The sequence below is a fragment of the Thermobia domestica genome, chromosome 1 (genome assembly GCF_964235325.1).
Source record: "Thermobia domestica chromosome 1, izTheDome1.hap1.1, whole genome shotgun sequence".
NCBI lineage: Eukaryota > Metazoa > Arthropoda > Insecta > Zygentoma > Lepismatidae > Thermobia > Thermobia domestica.
The window spans coordinates 70,936,355-70,957,512 of NC_137454.1; the positions used below are offsets into that span (position 1 = coordinate 70,936,355).

Consider the following 21,158-nt stretch of genomic DNA (forward strand, 5'->3'; position numbering starts at 1 on the left):
GCTAATGAATTAAAGAAGAGTATTGATAGATGTTGAAGTAATCCCATCCTTACAGACTTAGAATTATTATATTATCAGCAAATGCCTGTCATAGACGATGGACTAAGTTCCCAGAATTCTTTTAGAAATTTTCCCAGAACGATGTTATGAAAAATGTTTCCACAGGATTTCCTATCCTTGAATGGCACACACGCAAAGATTTTCCTTGTCATAACAAATGACATTGCTAAATATAGATCCACAATTTAAAAAAAGAAAACAAGAAAATAATAGAAACACTTTTCAAATTATCATCCGAAAACTTCATGGCTGAAAAGTAATCAATATATGATATAAATTGTTCTTGTTTTGACTTTTTCTTATTTGGTGTTGTTCAAATCGTCAAAAATCTTACGAAGAATCTTGGAAACCAAGAGCACTTTGTAAGAAGGAAAATCTTATACGATCATTCAGAACATAGGAAATGTCATGTCTAACGTCAAACACGTTGACATTTTGAAGCTAGGACAAACCATGAGAGGATTCCTAGGTCTTATTCCATCGTGTATGGCTAGCTGTCCTAAATACATTTGTTATGGGTAGTAGGAGAAAGAGAGAAAATCATACAATGAGTTTATTTTTAAAATATTGACGTTTCCTTTTAAAACGTTTATTCTGGAAACATTTAACTTTTTTTTTTCACATGACGTTTTCCCAAACCTTGAAATAAACGTTTTCTTAGTATAAGTTGAAACATGTATATGCTACTAAACTTTTGCAGAAATAAATCGTAATTCTGCTGTAAGGTAATTAATGGAATAATATAGAGAGGTGGTTCGGTTCCTATATATACAGGATGGCCCAAAAGTAGGTATACAGTCCCGTACTGATCAACTCATTGCTTTTTATATAATTTCTTATTGTTATCCATCAGGTAGACTTCGTTTCTTTATTATTTGTTTTTATTGTCTTTTCACTTATATCTTAAGCTCGGAACAGCCGAAGCAAATAAACCTATAAGCTAGAAGTTATACTTGATCAATGCACCTACTTTTGGGCCTACTATATTTAATCCGACAAATGTTTCGGATGTTGAGCCCTATTATCTACAATAAATGTCTCATTTTACATCTAATTTGACGTTATAAAACAGTATGTATTAATGAAATATAAAGTAATTAATTAATGTATATAATGTATTAATGTATAAATGAATGTATTAATGCACTAATATGCAAATCATGTGCTTCTCAAACTGGAAGGAATTGCCTCTGCCCTCCCCAAATGATGCTCCTGTTATAAAATGAATTTACTTAAATTGAATTGAAATCGATATTTGAATGTCTAGTCCACTCCATATCCGGATAATATATTAGGGTAAGCTTTACCCACTTCTAGGTTTTCAAGTTTACACCCAATCGAGTTGCATTTCTAGTTTCTCTAATGTGAGTTTCTGTTCTGTAGACCACTGATTGTCCGTTCTACCCCCTCCCAGTACCGAAAAATAGCGAATTCCGGTCTAGAAGTCCAGTGTTAACGACAAAAGTAGCCGATATTCTCGCCACACATCACCCAAAAGGGATAAGTGCCACAAGGCTGCTGCTATTATAGACCCTGGTCCATTGAGGACTGTTGAGCCAGGAGTTTAGTTTTAGTTTTGTGTAAGAAACACTACATTACATTGCTCCACGTCCACATATCCTATACCAAAACTATTCGCAACGGACTTTCTAAAATTTTCTTTACCATCTTTTATTTGAATTCTCTTCAAGATGAGAGTACGGAGCAGCACTCTTGCAATTGACCCAGATTCCAGGTTTTTCAAACACACGCTCAACTTTCAAAGTTCTTTGTATGGCAAAATTTATTGGCTTGACATTAGGCTTATATACCATGAGCCACTTCTCCCAATAGAGTTTAAAGGAAACATGCCACCCCAAGTAGTGAAATATGAGTTTTGCATACTCCTCGAAAAATCAACTTCGAGAAGTGGTTCAGGATCCACTTTATGTAGAAGATCCTTCGGGCTTATGTAATCTTGGTGTTGAAGATCTCAATCAAGCAAATAACAGTTACTTCATAATGAAGCGACAACATACATTAATGAACATCCTGAAACTAAACTTCCTGATACAAAGTTCTGAAGGACTTAAGTCAACCAGCCTTCGATGTTAAGTTGGGTGATGTGTGATCGATACTTATATTACGAGTCACATTGTTGCTTGACTGGAATTCCCTATTACTTACATACAGATAGCTCACCAATATCTTCATGGCGCTAGGTAAACGCCACACACGGTCAACGTCATCTGCTTTTCCCTAATGAACACCCTCTATACTGACCAGATTCCACTGCTTGACTTCGGTGATTTTACGGGATTCAGTAGGCCAACACCCTTTACTCTATTAGAATCACACAGTAAGACTTATAAGATTGTTTTGCTAATAATGGAGTCCATTATTATTTATTTATTTATTTATTTATTGCAATAGATAGCTAGAGCGATTATTCTGGCCGAGTTCTTTAACAAAGTTGGTCCGTTAACGTCTTAACGGATAACGGTGGCTATTTATATAATATAGGCCTACAATATAAATTTCGCGTGATTCTCGTTACTGTGGTTACCCGAGTTGATTAATAACCAATCTCGTATCCAAAATCCAAACGGAGACAAGGGACAGTGGATACACTCTTGTTCAAAAATTCTTTTCCATCCTCCTCACGTTCTTTTACAAGGCAATATTTTGCCAAACATATGTAAGACATTCTTACACTTTGGCTATAAATAATGATTTCAATTGGAGAAAAAAAAATCAGCGTATGCTTGGTTTTAATTTAGGTTGTAGGCAAGATTGCTAGGCTTTTCAAAGAGAGAAACGTATAGCCGAGTCATTTTAAATAAGACTGTACATAAAAGAAGCTACCAAAGGAGTTTACTGTATCACGTGGACATTCATTTCCGTACTAATATTGTCTAGGTATACTATCCCATATACAAATTTTAAACTGCACCTGCATTTTATTTATTTATTTATTTATTTATTTATTTATTTATTTATTTTTAGCAAAATCAAACAAAACAATATCCAAATATTTATATGTAATTTTGAAAAGAATAAAGCGAAAGTTATCCTTCATTAAAATTCTGTAAATTCAAAAATAATAATCTATATATTTAAAAATGAAAGTGACTATGTTTGTGGCTAAATAATTCTTGAACCACCCGATCGATCTCGATCAAATGTTCAAAATAGATGAGGTTCGGGCCTGAGATGATTTCTCTTTGACGATGCAACTTAGGGAAGGGGGAGGGGGTAGATATAATCTATAAAAACAATTGAAAATCACAGATATTAGTGTCAAATTCATAGTTTTCAGAATCACTGAGATGAATAGTGACACTTCCGATGAAGTTTAAATCCAAATTCAGTCCCGCAACCCGAATGAGGAGGAGATGTATACCTATAAAAATGATCGAAAATGACCGATGTTAGCAGTGCCGAATCCATAGTTTTCGGGGCCGCTGAGATGAGTAGTGACACTTTCGGTGCCGTTTAACCTTTAGGACACGAAGTAACTATATTTAGTTACCTAAAAATAAGGCTTGGGATACGAAGTAACTATTTATAGATACCTGGCAGTTTGCGCACTAAACCTATTTTTTTTTTTAACTTTCTGGGTATCACATATATGCACTTGTATGTGTTTTATTCAGGAGACATACTAGGCAACTGCAGAAATTGGCGCCGTATCCCAGGCTTTATTTTTTAAAAAGGCTCCGTAATTAAAAGGTTAAGTCCAAATTCAGCTCACAATAGTAATATTTAATTCTTATTTGTTTAGATTACTTATTATTTTCTGATTTTTCATTATAGTTTCTTTGTTTCTACTGATTTGAGAGCGTTTTAGTAATAGTAAAAAGTGACTAACTAATGGAACATACTACTAATTTTAATTACTTTAACCCAGGGAAGCGAGCGGCAATCGACGCTAGTGATTATATAAAAATCACCAATTACCAATATACCGTATGTTTGTTCAAGATATTTCAAATATGTTAGAAAAATTCTTTTGATTTTTGTGGTGAATACTCGTATTTAAAAAGAAGTTCCACGTGCTGATACTTGTTGTATACTCTATAGGTTAAAGGGTGTAAGAAACGCGAATGAATAATGTTATACAATTTATGGGGTGAAAAAAAATTGGAATAAAAAATGAACATATTTTTGATTTCACGCAAATAGACATAAATCACTGGAAAATTGAGATAATTTACATGCACCTGGAAAATGTTTCATAAAACATATAACAATGCACGAATATAGCATGATAATGTGATCAATCAAGCTCTTTGTTTTTACGTATTGTTTTTACAGTTAATGATTTTACTGTATTTCATGCAATAAAAGCGCTGCATTTCACTGAATAATCAATTGGCGTATCAATTAGGTATTTCATATACGATATCTAAGTTTTATCCAGATCAGCAGTGTTATTTCACCCCACTCCCAGGAAAAGCTTAGTTATTACGTTATGGCTACCAGCAAGATAATTGTTATATTATTTTCCTGTCCTACTTTGAAATTGAATGAAGCTAACTAAGATCTCATCCGGTGGCCGCTGATAGTGACACGTCTCGATTCTTTAATGATATGTTGAACAAAAACACAGAACTGGGTGGCCCAGGTTCGATTCCCGGTCGAAGCTCATATGGTTCGAATTTCACGTTAAGCTGTAGCTGTAGGTCCACGTCTCATATAGCCTCGGTGCTGAAAGGGACTCTAAACTGCAAATCAAGGATTTTGGATTGAGATTGCTGGGCTTTCGGCACCCATGGCCATTTAGCCTGTCACGTATAAGGGATAACGTCCCTTGGCGAGCACACTAACCGGAGAAACGGAGGGAAGGAAGCGACCCGGGACCTATCAGTTAGGTACCATCCCGATATTTGACTGGTGTGAATGAGAAAAACTCAGGAAAACCTCATTCAAGTTGGCTGGCCTGAAAAAGTTTATTACACTTTTTCGACCGAGTGCCCCCACTGGGAATTGAATCCAGGACCCCTCGCACCGAAGGCGAGAGCGGTAGCGACTACGTTAAACGGGACCACTACTGCAAATCAAATTAGAAACATTGATTACATTGATTACACTTTATGAACCATTGATTACACTTTACGTACAAATAAATTAGTTTGAACTCCATGTATTTAGTATTTCACATGGAGGAAACAAGACGTGGAAACACACATACTAATTACTAGGCCAAGTGCTTACTCTATTATTATTATTATTATTATTATTATTATTATTATTATTATTATTATTATTATTATTATTATTATTATTATTATTATTATTATTATATGTTAATTTGAAGTGGCACGTTCAAGATCATGCATGAAAACTGGACATATCTTACTATGAGTTGGTCACACCTGACATATTATCGTATTTGTACAGTACCGTACTGCAATTGCTCAATTAATTTCGAAATTATTAAAAACAAAAGTGAAGAAAGGAGATATGCACTTCTGCTGGCGATTTATTCACTGGAAACCTGAACAATTATGGATAACTTCGTGATAAATGCTTTCTTCGCATCATTTACTACCATTGCAGTATTCTAATATTATAATGGAGGTTACCTACCTTACCATGTTGGAATAATTTATATTATGTAGTGATGATTCACCATGACACGATTTCTAATACATAAGGTTATATTTATACATAAGGTCGATTATCCAGCACGTTAATTATTAGAGTATAGAAGGACACAATGTTTACAATGTCGTTATGAACAAGGTATTGTAGGTAAGTCACTATAAATCATCTATCTTCGCTATCCCATTACTTAAATAGGTTTCCTTTTAATCTATTATCTTATAGCATCATGAGGTGCGTTCCATTTAAAAGCTGTATGCGTCTGTCCACTCTCTCCCTCCTCCTCCCTTTCCCTTCCCTTCTTTCCGCTGCAATAAACTTTTGTTTTAACAATGAGCATAACGGAACACAACAAAAACAAGACTCAAACATACCTTACTACAGTGCCGTAACTTAGATTTTTTTCTGGGCGGGGAAAGCATTAATACGCGTATTTGGACCCCTATAAAAAGTTGTTTTTCTAGTTCTTGGGCCCCTTCTTCCATTCTTTCTCTTGCTCTTGAAATGAAATGAAATCTTTGAGTTTTACGTCCCACGGTTATGCCGGTTAGGCTAAAGGAGACGGTCTCTTGCTCTTAATGCCCCCCTCGGAGCCTGTGGGCCGTCCCGCACGGCAAGGTCTGCAAGGCCGTTAGTTACGCCCTAGGCCCGTTCCATTCATGACAAATTAATTAAGGGGACAATATTGACAAATCTCAAAGCCATGCGAATAAATATTATTTCCAGGACCTCTAATAGTAGACATTTTTTACTGAAATGGGTAGGAATGCGCATGAGATGAGTCGAGACAGAGTTTTCCTGACAAAATACGAGTCGAGTCACAGCTCTTCCAATAGAGAAACATACATTTTTCGAGTCGAGACATCACTTTTACAGCACATTTTCGAGACGAGACAGCCTCAAATCTTGTCTCGTGCGCATCCCTAAAAAGGGCCCACAACTCATTTTTTTATTTACCTTTTCTGTGTTGTTTTGTTTATGTAATGTAGTGAACCTGTTTGATGCTTCATTTATAATTTCATGTTCGTATCCTACATGGAGTAAGAAAATTTTGTCTTAAAATGGGCCCCCCTTGAAACGGCGGGAAGCTTCCCTGGGGGGGGACAGTTACCCCTCATAAGTTACAGTCCTGCTTACGTACCACTTTTAAATTGAACAAAAACAAGGCTCAAATATACCTTACGTATCGCTTTTAAATTGAACAAAAGCAAGACTCAATTATACATTATATACCGCTTTTAAGTCTAACAAAAGCAAGACTCAAATATACAACATTACGCAAAACGCGCTGTATTTTTCTGATTAGAATCAATGGCCCTAGCTGTTACTCTCGTGGCTAGGTCGTGCGCCTTTGGTGCACGCGATCCCGGGTTCTATTGCCAGTGGGAGAGCATTAAAATTTCGAAAGCATTATGGTGGTTCGAATTCTATCGTAAACTGTAGGTTCACCTCTGATATAGCCTCAATGATAAATTCAAACAAACTAATTAATGAAATCGAAACTAAATACCTTTTTACATATAGTGATGCATAACATGGATCAAATCTTGATTTGATACACTTCCCATTCTGTGGATAAGTTGGAACACTATTCACACACTATCTTGTTCTCACCTGGCCAACGATAAATGATCTCGTATGAAATTGGTGGCAGTGTTTCTGTTAGGAATGTTTTTTGGGGGAACAGTGCTCCTGGAGCTCTGAGAGTGCCCCCCGGAGGAGATAAGATTAGTAATACTACTAGAATAGTACCAGCAGTGGGAGATAAATATTTTCAGAATACATAAATAAATATTTTAATATTGCTACTTTACAAGTGTTGTAAAGCTCCTGCTGAAGCTTCTTCTTCTTCTTTTTTGTCATATTTAGAGATTAGGTGGTACCTTGTGTCTCTAACTGTCAACCTTGAATAGATAAGTGACAATTGAACGTCTTGTTGCGCGTAAGATAAGTAGCTGTAGGCTTTCTTAATACGTAGTTTTAGAAGTGCCCTCCCAGCACATGTTTTCTGAAAACAAATACTGAATGCTGGCGGCCATGTCTATCCCGAAATCGATTATTTTAACCCAAGTTCTTCATCTGGAAAGTCAATTTCTTACGAAAAAGAACAACGTAATTATTTTCTTAAATTCAGACAAAATAAACTATATACCCAATAAGGAGAGAGGAGACAGACTACCCATACAAATTAAAAAAAAAAAAGTGATCGATATGAATGCAACAAAGACATCTCTACCAGTTAAAGTTAAAATGGCTTCCTTCTCGTATCAGTTTGTTTTTACAAGCGACTTTTTTGTATATTGAATTAACATCGGCTAATGGTGAAATAACACTTGCGTGTTAATTTCTGTTCGTTTACATACCAATTCTAAATACAAGTGGAAAATATTTTTCTACTGACGAAACAATCCGTGATGTATCCAACGAACGTGAACAAACTGCCAATTCAACAACTCGCTCCTAACTCTTTTATCACAAACATTAAAGAGAAATGGTATTGTTTTGCAAGAAACACTTAGTTACGATTTTATGATATGTTTATCTGTCACAGACTTGGATTGTTAAAGTATTCTGCTCCAAGGTTTGTTCTAGTACATACACTAACTAAGCGTGTAGTGGCGGGTTTTGAAGGAAGTTATATAATAAAAAATTAAACTTCTATTGTTACAAGCTAAGGAAACAACACTTATCAAATTCCATAATTTTTGTATACAGCAATTAGGATTTTAGGCAAGTGTTCTTCCTTTAGCTTGTAACAATATAAGTTTATTATTTTTTTTTATTTTTTTACCGATGTGACCTTCCTCAAGGGACGCCACTGCAAGTGTAGCTACTGGGGCCAATAAATAAATAAATACTAGAGGACAATGATCTATGCAAGAGGACTTTAAGGGTTTACCCCTCCCCCTTTTTGCAAGATACGTATTATGGAAAAATAATTAGCTATATTAAGATAGGCTATACAGTTGGAACTTGATAACATGAATTTCTTGATAACACGAATTTTTTCACACACCCTTGAACTCGTCATCACACTCAATGTTAAAATAACCTCTGTAAGTCGAATGTTTAAAAATTACAACTTCAATAAATTGAATTTTAACGGTTTCATGATCATATTTAAAAACCTCAGTAGCTTGAACTTCTGAAACTGCGAATATCTACGAGTCGAAATTTACCTCTAGAAGTCGAATTTTTCTTGATGTGACCTCGATAATTCGAAGCTATAACTGTATGTTTTTACGTAATTGCCATTGTTGCTAGTCCTGTCATAGTTGCTATTGTGTACTGTAATTGTATTTTACTTATGTCTAGTATTTTATGCTTACTACTCATTTTATTTAATTTAAGGAACTTTCATAACTTCCAGGTATACAGTAGAGGTTGAATGAATAAACCTTCGAGTTATAGTGGTAAAATAGTCACGTTGTTTTTGTTGTGGCCACTTTAATAACTTGAACATTGACTATTAAAAAAATCGATAACTCGTATTTTAATGTATTCTCTTCAGCTTCGAACTATCGAGATTCCACTGTATTTACAAAAATCACACTTGTACTGACAAGATATGAAATTGACTGTTTGGGTCCCCCTTGACGAAATCCTGGGTACCCCACTGTCTCTAGAGCAGAGATAAAGAGATCAGTTTCTTTCTCCTGTAACTCATAAAGGCATATAGAAAAATGGAAGTTAAAGAGCTAAGTAGAAGCATAGGTTGATAATTGAGATGTCACGTATAACCCAACTGAGTAATTATGGCACAATTGCACGGATATTCACTTACACATGTCAATTACTACTCTTCCGATGTAAACACTGTTAAAAAAAATAATAAAGTTACGATGAAATGCTGGCATACCTCAATTACAAACGTATTCATTTACACACGTCAATTACTACTGAACAACGGTGACGGAACATTACTGAACGGTGTGTCCAGTAGAGTTACAATGAATCACTGGCAAACTGAATAATTATGGATCGATTAAACAGATATTCACTTTCACACGCCAATTACTGTTCTTCTAATGTAAATACTGTAAAAACTATTCAATAAAGTTATACTGAATAATTGACAAGCGGTAATTATGACTCAACTACACAGATATTCATTTATACACGTCAATTACTATTCTTCACGCCCGCTGAAATAAAGAGCAATTCAATTCAATTGAATTCTTCTGACGTGCTCGTCGAGATTGAATCTTATGCTTCTCTTAGATTGAACATTAATCCCAAAAAATGCAGAAAATATGAAATTCAAGTGAATTGTCGATCACATAGTATAGCTGAAATATAGATTAAAGAAATAATAGATTATATAATTGTATAACGTGATATATATATATATATATATATATATATATATATATATATATATATATATATATATATATATATATATATATATATATATATATATATATAGGGCAGATCCGGGATATGATCAAGGGAGGATCTAAACCATATTTTGCCGTTTTATCCAGTATAAAGCAGGATTGAAGCCCATTTTATCCACTGTATATCTGAGCGTCAAGGGGGGGCTATAGCCCCTATAGTTCCACTTGGATCCGCCACTATATATATATATATATATATATATATATATATATATATATATATATATATATATATATATATATATATATATATATATATATATATATATATATATATATATATATATATATATATATATATATATATATATATATATATAAATGAAAGTAACTGTGTTTGTGATTTCATATCTCTTTAATCACCCAACCGACTTCAATCGAATTTTCAACATAGATGAGGTTCCGGACTGGGATGTTTTCTATCATTTCACTTTGATGATGCAACTTAGGGGAGGGGAGGAAAGATATTTAAAAATGATTTAAAATGACCGATAATAGTGTTGAATCCTTAGTTTATAGAAAAGAGAAAAGAAAAATAAGGAAAACGCCAATTTGCTGCATTGTACAGGGTAGCCCAAAAGTAGGTATACAATCCTGCATTGATCAAGTTCAACATTCTAGCTTATAGGTTTATTTGCTTCGGCTGTACCAAGCGTAAGATATAAGTAAAAAGACATTAAGAACAAAATAATAAAGAAATTAAGTTTACCTGATGGATAACAATAAGAAATAATATAAAAAGCAATGAGTTGATCAATACGGGACAGTACACCTACTTTTGGGCCACCCTATATTCATTATCATTATACAGATTTACATTCTTACGGTACCTGGTCTAGTATGTGGGCTTATGCATGGAATTTGGATAGTATGGTTGAAGAAAATATACCAATTTTAGTAATAGTTCTCACACTATTATCTGACTTCTCAGAAGGTAATAATGAAATGAGCAAGAGAGACAGAGGAAGATAAAGAAAAAATGAAATTTTACTCAACTAAGAAATTCTTTGTTAAATAGTAAAAGAGAAGTTTGGTCATAACTTGTAGGTCTATCTCAAAAGAAGTGAAGTTTGTTTATTTTATTTATATTCTTTGTTTGTTTATTTCTGTTCTGATACGTGTCATCATATCTGACTCGTAACATGAAAGAAGTGACCTGGAAACTAAGTTGAGAAGTAAAGTGGTCTTGGTCTGCATTTAGAATATTGACTTGAATTTCAATGTTTCTTTCAGAGGGTGACCGGAGTATTACCTTCAGATAATTTTTAAAAGTCATAAATAGACTTGTACAACACAGATCAGTCCTTCCGCGAATATACAAATACTGACTCCCCCCAAAAAAGAATTTCCTGAAAGAACCTCTACTGTTATTTTCATCTGATGTGGAAGAAAATTTAAAGATAAGTTAGGTATTGATATGGCTGTTCCATCACCAATCAAACAGAAGATTGCAAAACAAAACACAAGAGCACTTGTTACTACAACTGGAGATGACAGTATTCTTCTACTTGGCTACGTGTATTAGATTGTGGTGAGGTGATCTTGAGTTTAACGTCCCTTTCAGCAGCGAGGCTATATGAGACGTGACCTACTGATTAACGTGGAATCCGAACCACATGAGCTCTCACCGAGAGTCGAACCCGAGTCTCCCACGCCAAAGGCGCGTACGTTAACCGCTTAGCCACGAAGGAGCTGGAAACGAAACTACTACAAATACCACATTCCAGTATCGGACGTCCTGTCCAAGTGATTCTTGTAGTAGGCTACTCATTTCCGAACAACTTAACGAAGAAGCAAAAAGTTTTGGGTAGAAAACCGAACCAGTTTTAATACCGAAACTAGTTAGACAGAAAATCGAACCGGTCTGATAAAATCAAATAAATGTGATAAAGATCGAAAAACAGTTTCTCTGAAAATTTTTAGAAACCGGTTTCGGTTTTTCTAACTGCAAAATTACACCGGTTTTTGTGCCCATCATTAGTTTGTACCCTGGATTTTGCGATTGCTAAACAAGACCATTAACTGTTTATCTACGCTGGCACGGACTTGTTTCTACAAAATTGTTATGTTTTAAGGAGTTTGGTTTACCAAAATCTCCTTAATATATTTACTGTGTTGGTCCGGGAAACACAAAATCTCAGGAACTGCTTTGATAGGTGACCATTAATTTTAGTCAGGAAGTAGTGGGTTAACAGTTAGCAATGGAATTCTTTGATGGAGGTGGATCCATTCAGTTGATCCCAAGATATGGACAATCAAATATTGGTTTCCCAATCAAATATTCCTATGGGAATACTTATGGTCAACCATCCTTGCTTTATAGATTGCCCGCAGTGCTGTTCTGATTAGCGGGTTTGTATATTGTTCACGATACAAAATGTTAATCTGCCCTTGAAGTAAAATTCTAAAATAAAACTAATTAACTTTGTATATACAAATCTGAAAATTTAAGTATTTTCTATTTCCAAATTTTCTTACATCTTACTAAGGTTTTTGAATGAGAAATGCAGAGTGAGGGAAAATGTAGACACTGTGACCAACATTGTTACACCGGCACTTGTATCTTTTATCCATAAAAGGCGGAAAATATAATGCAAAATGCCGTATTACGTATCTATGCTTTTTGTTATAAAGATTGAAAATAAAGTAGCTTCATTTGTTAAACAGTTATGAGAGTGATATTGTTTTGTAACACCCATTTTTTAAAAATCAAACCAGGAAAAGAATAACAACGTGTGTGTCTGTAGAAAAGGAGATAAAGGAGTACAAAACAAGGGTGCCAATGAACTGTGGAGGGGAGTCATTGGCCCTGTGATTGGAACGAGAGAGAAAAAAAAAGAAAAGAAAAAAAAAACACGTGCATCTGAATAACAGAATATGCCCGTTGACATGAAACAAAACGGTACACTGTATAATCAACAGTTTATTCGCCGTGCCCTTTATATAAGATGTCAAAAAGTAACCTATCTTCTTTGTAAAGAAAAATGAATTTGGATGGAGATTATTATGATTATACATATAATATATACGTGGCAAGCGAAAGGTGTTTGACTACGTAACACATACTTTGTGCTATAGGTTATCTTTCAATTTCCTGGACCAGAACAACTAAGGTCTACTATTTTGTAATTACGTTGTCCAAGTTACATGTTTGCAACAATGTAAAGTTGCGAAATCTGAATTTGTTGGTACTATTGCTTTAGTTCTTGGAGTAAAGTGAGATTGAAAACAGGGCGGAAAAATGTAATTCATATTCCTTCCTAATCCTTCCAGTTTTTCTTGTAGTATATATTATGCAAAACATTAGTTAAGAGCAGTGGCGTACGCAAGAGAGGTTTTCAGGGTTTAAACCTCCGTTCAGCAAGATATTATGGAAAGACAAATATTGTATCTTGCCTCCCCCCACATATCTAATGGATTATTACTATGTCAACATTGTAATTACTATTCTGACATTACTGGCAAATTGACAAACATAGTTCCCCTATGAGTTCCAAGTTATTAGTACAGCATCATCTGTTATTCCGAATGTTGAACTAATATGTGTAAACAAACAAACCAGAGAACACCATGGCTACCAAGTTATTTCGTCTCCGCTGTAATTAGGGCCATCTTTTTATCCACCTGAAAAAGTGGGGAAATGCACTATTTTCAGACTTTTTTAAATACATTTTCTTTATATATCCTCACAGAAGTATATATCTATAAACTACTGTATAGTGATGTAAATTTAATGACAATGCTTAAATGTAAAATACTATTATTAGAATACTAACTACAATAACCAGTATTTTCAAGATATTGTATCCTAGTCAGGACTGGATTAACCCATCTGGAGGTACGGAGCTAGAAAAATATATAGCCTTAGAAGTTAAAGTTAAGAGAATATGTTTCATATTTTTGGTCATATTTTATTTCATGATAATGATTGTATCTTTATAAATCTTTTTAGGTAGCCAAGTAGAGGCCTGGGGATATTTCGATCAGAGTGGAGGGTCCTGTTGTCCACCTGGAGGACTGGGCTACAGTTTCCCTAAACCCCCTCTTAATCCGGCATGATCCTAGTCAGTTATAATGTTACAAACCCCTGACCAACAACGTATAATATCCCGAAGGGAACTACAATGAACAGAGAATTATCTATATGAACATTTAAAATATTATAGTTTATGAATTAAAGTCTTGTAATAAACACTTGAGCAGCATTTTAAATATCAAGACCCTTCTGACGTTAGGAGGAAGAAGATGGTTCGATTTTGTTTGCCGAGATGTTCAGCTTTCTCTAAAATAATCTGGCGCAGAGGCGTCATTTAGGAGGCAAGAGGGGACAATTGCCCCCCGCAGGGTTTGAGAATGCATATACTTTAACAGATTGTCTACTAATATACTAGTACAAAACGTGAAAGTCTTATGTAGTTGGTGCTCTTACCCCCCTCAAGCGAAGTCTGAAATGACACTCCTGATCTGGTGACGCTATTGAATTCCTAGAAGAATTGAAGAATTACTTAGAACTTAATTTACAAAATAATAAATTGTTTGTTCTTTCTTTATTTAATATTATTTTAAAAAAATATTACAATATACTCGTAAAAGAGTACAACTGTTACCACGTTTAAAATAACAGAAACACGAAAGCAGAAGCAGTCTTTCTGTCCTGTATTCCAACGGAATGAGTCTTATGTGTGTCTGTACAACAACACTCATCATCCTGTGTGCGTGATACGTTCTTCTTTCCGTTGAGCAAGACCGGAAATCCCTTTCAGCCAGCCACGCATATGAATGAACAGAACAAACACTATTTAAATGATTTTTTTTTTTTTTTAAGTGTTGGTTAGAAAGGAATAAACAACATATGTTGTCGTTGATTACCAACTTGTAGATATGTAGAAGTATCTGTTATGTAGATCTATTGACAACAAAATACTGTGGTCTGAGGCAATTTGTTTTGTGTACATACATACCCAGTATTTCTCTTTCTTCTAAAAAAGTCTCTCTTATATATATATATATATATATATATATATATATATATATATATATATATATATATATATATATATATATATATATATATATATATATATATATATATATATGTAATTGACTTTAAGTTGAAATAGAGAGGAGGGAGGGAAGACAGTAATGAACGCCACGTAGCCTATGACTTCCATTTGTTGTTCAGCAGACATCGCTTCTATTCTCTTTCAAGGTTCAAACTGGTATACACAAGCACGGTATATGTATATATGCAAAATACAGTACTAACGATTAGAAAACCAAGGAAAGCTGATTACGTTGTGAAACAGGAAATGTGTTTACGTTGCGTTGTTTTTTTTTTTTTAAGTTTTTTTCTCTTCTTTTTCTTTCTTTTCTTATCTTGAAAGAACGAAAAGAAAAAAAGCCCGTCTGCTCTTGTGGCTTTCTTGTCCTGCTTCTTGGAATTTGTAACGGGTGAAGAGAACGAGAAACAGTTGATTTGAACCCAGGAAGAAGAAGAAGAAGGAAAGCAAATAATAATAATAATAATAAAAATACTCTCAGGCCAAAGAGACGCGTGTCTGTCTGTTGTGAGTGGTGGATTTGGAATTTTTTTCTCAACAGAAAAAAAAAAAAAAACGAGATTTCGGTCAGCTTAAGGGCATTGCAATATTTTTGAAGTATATTATATTACGTATAAAATTAAAAACAAGTGCAGAGTTATGAAAGTATGTAGAAGTGGAATTTTCAAGTAACATAAATTATTCTTATAAAATAGGAGGTGAAACCCGGAATAATTACAACGCGTGTTCTATCTATTCTCTATAATTAGGAGATTCTGGGTTCATTTTGGTCTTTCTTGAAACTGTGCTTATTTTACTAACGTAAAATTGAACGAAACTATTCTGTATAGTAGCTGGTATGAAGAACGTTCGAGTTTACTATCTTATTTTGGATTATGGACCTATACCAAACTTTAAAGCAAACGTGCTAGCCTTACCTTAGATATTAGTTTATGCGAAACTCACCTCAGCAACACAACACAGGAATAAACTAAGATCACGCGTCTAATATCACAAACTCTAAACTTCCAACAAACATCTGGGATATCTACACAATCAAGAGGGTTTTTATGAAAGTGTACCATGGTGAACATACAATACTTATTTGGACCAGGAAATAAAAATGGACGCACTATTCGCCGTTAGTTTGTAAATTTTGTCCGGGTGGTCCACTGCAAAATGAGGAACGGGTATCGATCAATATCATAAGTTTCTCAGAAACAGAGAAACCGGACCTTCGAAAAGTATTAGTGTCATTACAGACGCGTTACAATCATTTCAATCATGCATATAAACTTCCCTCACATTATTATAGTGCGTGAGAATTTTATCCGGTACTAACAGCTTACCACCAATCGAAAGAACAGAGCGTCGAGCCTCTACAAAATTCATGAAGGAATGAAACATGATCATTGTTGAAGCACTAGTCAAAAAAAAGAAAAAAAAAGAAAAAAAAAGAAAAAAAATGCAAACATGACATAGACAAACCGGAGTCATATAATTCCGCTTAATCACATGATGGGTGCGGTGCAAGTACCGAAGAATATATCTTCGAGTATAGTTATGAAACTGATATTGATCACTTCAGTGGCGTACACAAAGGAAAGAACTTCCAGGTTGTAACACCCTTCGACAATATGTTATGAAAAATCGTGCGTGTCCTGAAACGATACGAGCTTGGGTGCTCCAATCCTCTTTCCTCTTGATGGTATTCTGTGTACATCACTGTATTACCTAATTGCAGGAAGAATCTCTCAGAGAGGAAGAATGACATTTTTTTCATGGTCAAAATTGGAAAACTTGAATCTGAGTATTTAATTCACGTATTATCCGTGTTTCCACCTCTTGATTGTGCTCTTAGCATCACCGAGTAGTACAGTAAAACCTGTCTTCAACGGACCCTTTATTAAACGGAAAACTGTCTTAAACGGAAAAATTTCACGGTCCCATGAGTTTTGGAGAACAAAACGTGTAAAATTCCCTTCATTAAGCGGAAACTGTGTTACGCGGACAACGGAAAGAAAAATAAACATTTAACGGAAAATTCTGAGTTCCGGACTACAGCGTTTAAAAGATGTTTAGACATTTTGTGAGACATATACATTACACTGTCTGCGATAAAATGTTAGTTCTTTTGTTAAATATTTCTGGACGGTGTTTACCTTCCCCAACCACTACTCATATTCACTCCCACAAATTGTCCTTAATCCCCGCAACTTAATCAAAAATCATACGGAATGTCGGAAAGAAGAAAACGAGATAGAGGACGAAGAGGAATACGATACCGAGTTCGAAAAAGAGTGTAGAATAAATACATATCAAGATGCTCTCACAAGTTTAAAGGAACTGAAAAATGATTCTGATTCACTTAGTATAATTTCTCAGGCTAAAGTGTATGCGGAAAGTCAAGCAGCCAAGCAGCAATGTATACAAAAAACCCTGCTTGGCTATTAGAAAAATAAAGAAAACGTGTGCATAGTATATTTTGTATTCATTTTAATTTTTTTTTTTGTGTGTGTATTTATTCGTAGAAGAAAGAAGTACTGTAATCGAACAATGTACGTACAACAATATATTTTCTCAGTATGTCCCTTTATAAGCATTTTTTTTTTTAAAAAAAGAAAAGGTCTACCTCTACTAAGCGGAAACCTGACTTCAACGGAAATTTTTGCAAGTCCCGCTCGATTCCGCTAAAGACAGGTTTCACTGTATAATAATACGCCTATGAGTGCGTTTATTGTGAAAATTTAATCAAAACAAATTTACTATTGCTACTACTACTGCTACTACTACTAATAGGCCTAATAATAATAATAATAATAATAATAATAATAATAATAATAATAATAATAATAATAATAATAATAATAATAATAATAATAATAATAATAATAATAATAATAATAATACTGAATGCTGTAAGCAAGCAACTTCTTTCAACTGCGTCGTAAATATTGATATTTAAGAGTCTTCGTATCAAACATTTTTTACATAATACACCAGAATGGTATCTACATTATAGCGTACAATGATAGTACACAGAATTTACAAAATCGATCAAAGTCAAGGATAGATTAATTAACAAATTGTTATAAGATGAACAGATAAATACTACTATTATTTTAGAATTAATTTTGTCAATATAATGAACAACAGTTCAGTATTTTATCTTATAGATAAGCAATTACAATTCTTATGAGGAAGTAGGCTACACAAATAAAAAAAAGTAACAAATTTTAAAACAATGGTTTCCGAACTAATGTCACATATATATCATGAAACTGCAATGTTCATCTACAGTATCAGGGCTTGTTTCTTATTTTTATATTTACGATTAGACATGTAAAATAGAGAAGGGAAACTTGTTGGAAAATGAAATGAAATCTTTCAATTTTACGTCCTACGAATATGCCGGCTAGGCTAAAGGAGACGGTAATGATGAGAAATGAATGGAATAGTGGAATGAATACAATGGGAGGAAACGGAAGAACCCCGAGAAAACCCATGTACACAGTGTTTCTCAACCTTAAAGGTCACTTGGCGCGAGCTGGGATCGAAGCAGGGTTCCCACACACCATAGGTGAACGCTCTACCACTGAGCCACAGCGGCCCTAGGAAACTTGCTGGAATATATAGTACTACTTATGCTATTTTTACAAAAGGTACCAAAAAATCCTGAGTCGAATAATGTTGCCATTTGGAGCAATGATGTCATCCATCTGACCGTAATCAGAATTTGTTATGTAACCTCTAAAAAGGGTATCACAGAATAGAGATAGAAACATAATTTATGCATCAAATGAAGAGATTTGATTGAAAATAAATCAAATATAAAGTACTGGGAATACTTAACATATCTTAGCAGATTTAGGAACAAAAAAGAAGAAGAGAAAGAAAAATCGGATTTTTAATTAATCAAAATTTAAATAAAAAACTTCACCATAAGTTTCAAATAATTTTATACATTTTACCTGTATACGAAAACAACACATAAATGATCGTTTCACTGTTATATTGTGTTAATGTGGAAGAAGCATGATGATAATTTTACGTTGCGTATTTTCTTCTTTATGAAATGCAAAATTCTGTGCACCTAGAATTATCAACTCTTTAACACGAAATACAATAAAACATAATAAAATAAAAAATAAGAAACATGCTTTCCTTAAAAAGTAAAATAAATCATACAAATATACAAAATAATTGTTTTCAATAAAATTACTTTGTTCTAAAATAAACTTAATTTGTGCACGAGTTGAAAGGAAAGCATGGGATGGGCTTTCATATACAATCAATTTATAATATTCTAGCTGTAAGGACCCTGTTTCCTGGGTTTTAATTCAGAACCTGGTAAAAAGAGATGAAGAAGACTTATGTCCCTGAAGGAGTGTTCCCGCTATCACTCCATTGGCCGCGTACTTATCCTCTCGTAGTATGTAAGCCGGCATAACAAGTATGTATTATTGGTTGTATACATGCGAAGCATACTTAGAAATAACCAGAAACGTGTATATACTTTGACTCCCCCCACAATGCCCATCGAAAAAAATACGTCTTTGTACGTGATTAGATCTGGTGAAAGTCTAAAGTTGGTATACTAAAGTTGATAGGTTTTAGAAGGCTCCTTTATGTGTTAAAATCTGATGACAAACACATATTATTTTATACATAATATAAAAGTATATGAAATCACTCCCCATGATTTTTTGTCATGCATAAATATAATTATTTTTTTTTAAAAAAAAATACTTTTCTTAAAAATATTTTATACGTTTTGTACGATTTATTTGAGTTTTTATTACTTTTAGTACGATTGGTTTTATTCTGTAAGGAAAACACTTTTAAAAATTATTTATTATCTACTTTCTAAAGACAATTAAATATATGTTCTTTCGTTGTACAGTTTTGTTTGTTTCCTTTCCTACATGCTTCCAGGGACCTGGTGTATTTTGTCACTATAATTTACCCGTGGAAGAGATACAAAAATGGTAGGATAAAATGAAGAAGTAAGGCTGAGATTAAAAATAGAGTATTTTCGTTCTAAGTGATTCACTATAATTCATTATAATCAATAGCGCCCTATGATTTTATAGTCTTAGAAACATTTCTTCATTTTAACCACAAAAGAATTTCCTGTTTTATGTTTTTTATGAAAGCATTATTTTTTGTTTATTATTATTTTTTTCTTGAAAGATGTTTGCCCATTCAATCAGTTCTTTAAGCTTACCCTACTTTTACAATCTGAAAACTAATTCACGAAGATATCCTGGATGTTATACAGTACATTCACACACCAAAGCACTTCTGGTCCCATAACAGATTAGGATATATTGTTAGCAGAGAGGAATATTAATTTACACAAAAGTATATAAAAGTAAAAATGTAAAAGTAAGAAATATGTCGCTGTGTAACGTTTCATCATTGTGAGACGTCGCGTTATGAGTTAAAGTAAGGTTGTAAGGTTTAAGGATAATTTAAGCACCAAGGCTATGTAGGACATTACCAGGGATCGAATTGGACAAGTATATGCCCAAGTGGTCTACTGATAGTAAATTAAGATGCCCAAAATCACACCAGTTGGTAAAATTTCAAGTAAGCTCTACTATATTAAAGTAATGCCGAAGTACATAGTTGTTCATAGTTGATACTGTACCCTTGTGGAACCAGCCGAGGTATCTGACTGAGGATAGCAGAAGCTCTCCAACAAAATGGGCAATATAATGAAAATATTGCACTCTCCCTGTTTTTTCTTCCATCATCTACACTTTCACTTCAATTCAAACGTCATAAAAAATGTGTATTTCATTGAATTCTCTCATCATTCTCAGTACCTATAAAACATAGAAACACACACACTTTTATTTATTTATTTATTTATTTATTTTTCAGTTTTAGCACACAAATATTAATTTATTTCCCATTTGAGCACTGATCAGTACCATACAGCCTCGTGTTGCATTCAAACTACTACTGTTAAAGTTCGAATAACGAATAATTGTTCGGATATTCTAATTACATCATAAAAAATATTCGAATAATTTCAGCAGTACTGATTATTCAACCCACACAGCTT

At 33.8% G+C, this 21,158-nt stretch overlaps 1 long non-coding RNA gene across 2 annotated transcripts in view; it reads right to left on the bottom strand.

The window, feature by feature from the left end:
• LOC145685915 (uncharacterized) overlaps positions 1-21,158 on the bottom strand; it is a 101,232-nt gene that overhangs the window by 79,798 nt on the left and 276 nt on the right. For both annotated transcript variants that reach the window (XR_014131499.1, XR_014131500.1), the window contains exon 2: positions 20,739-20,916. This is a non-coding gene — a long non-coding RNA (uncharacterized LOC145685915). The remainder of the gene's footprint in view (positions 1-20,738; positions 20,917-21,158) is intronic.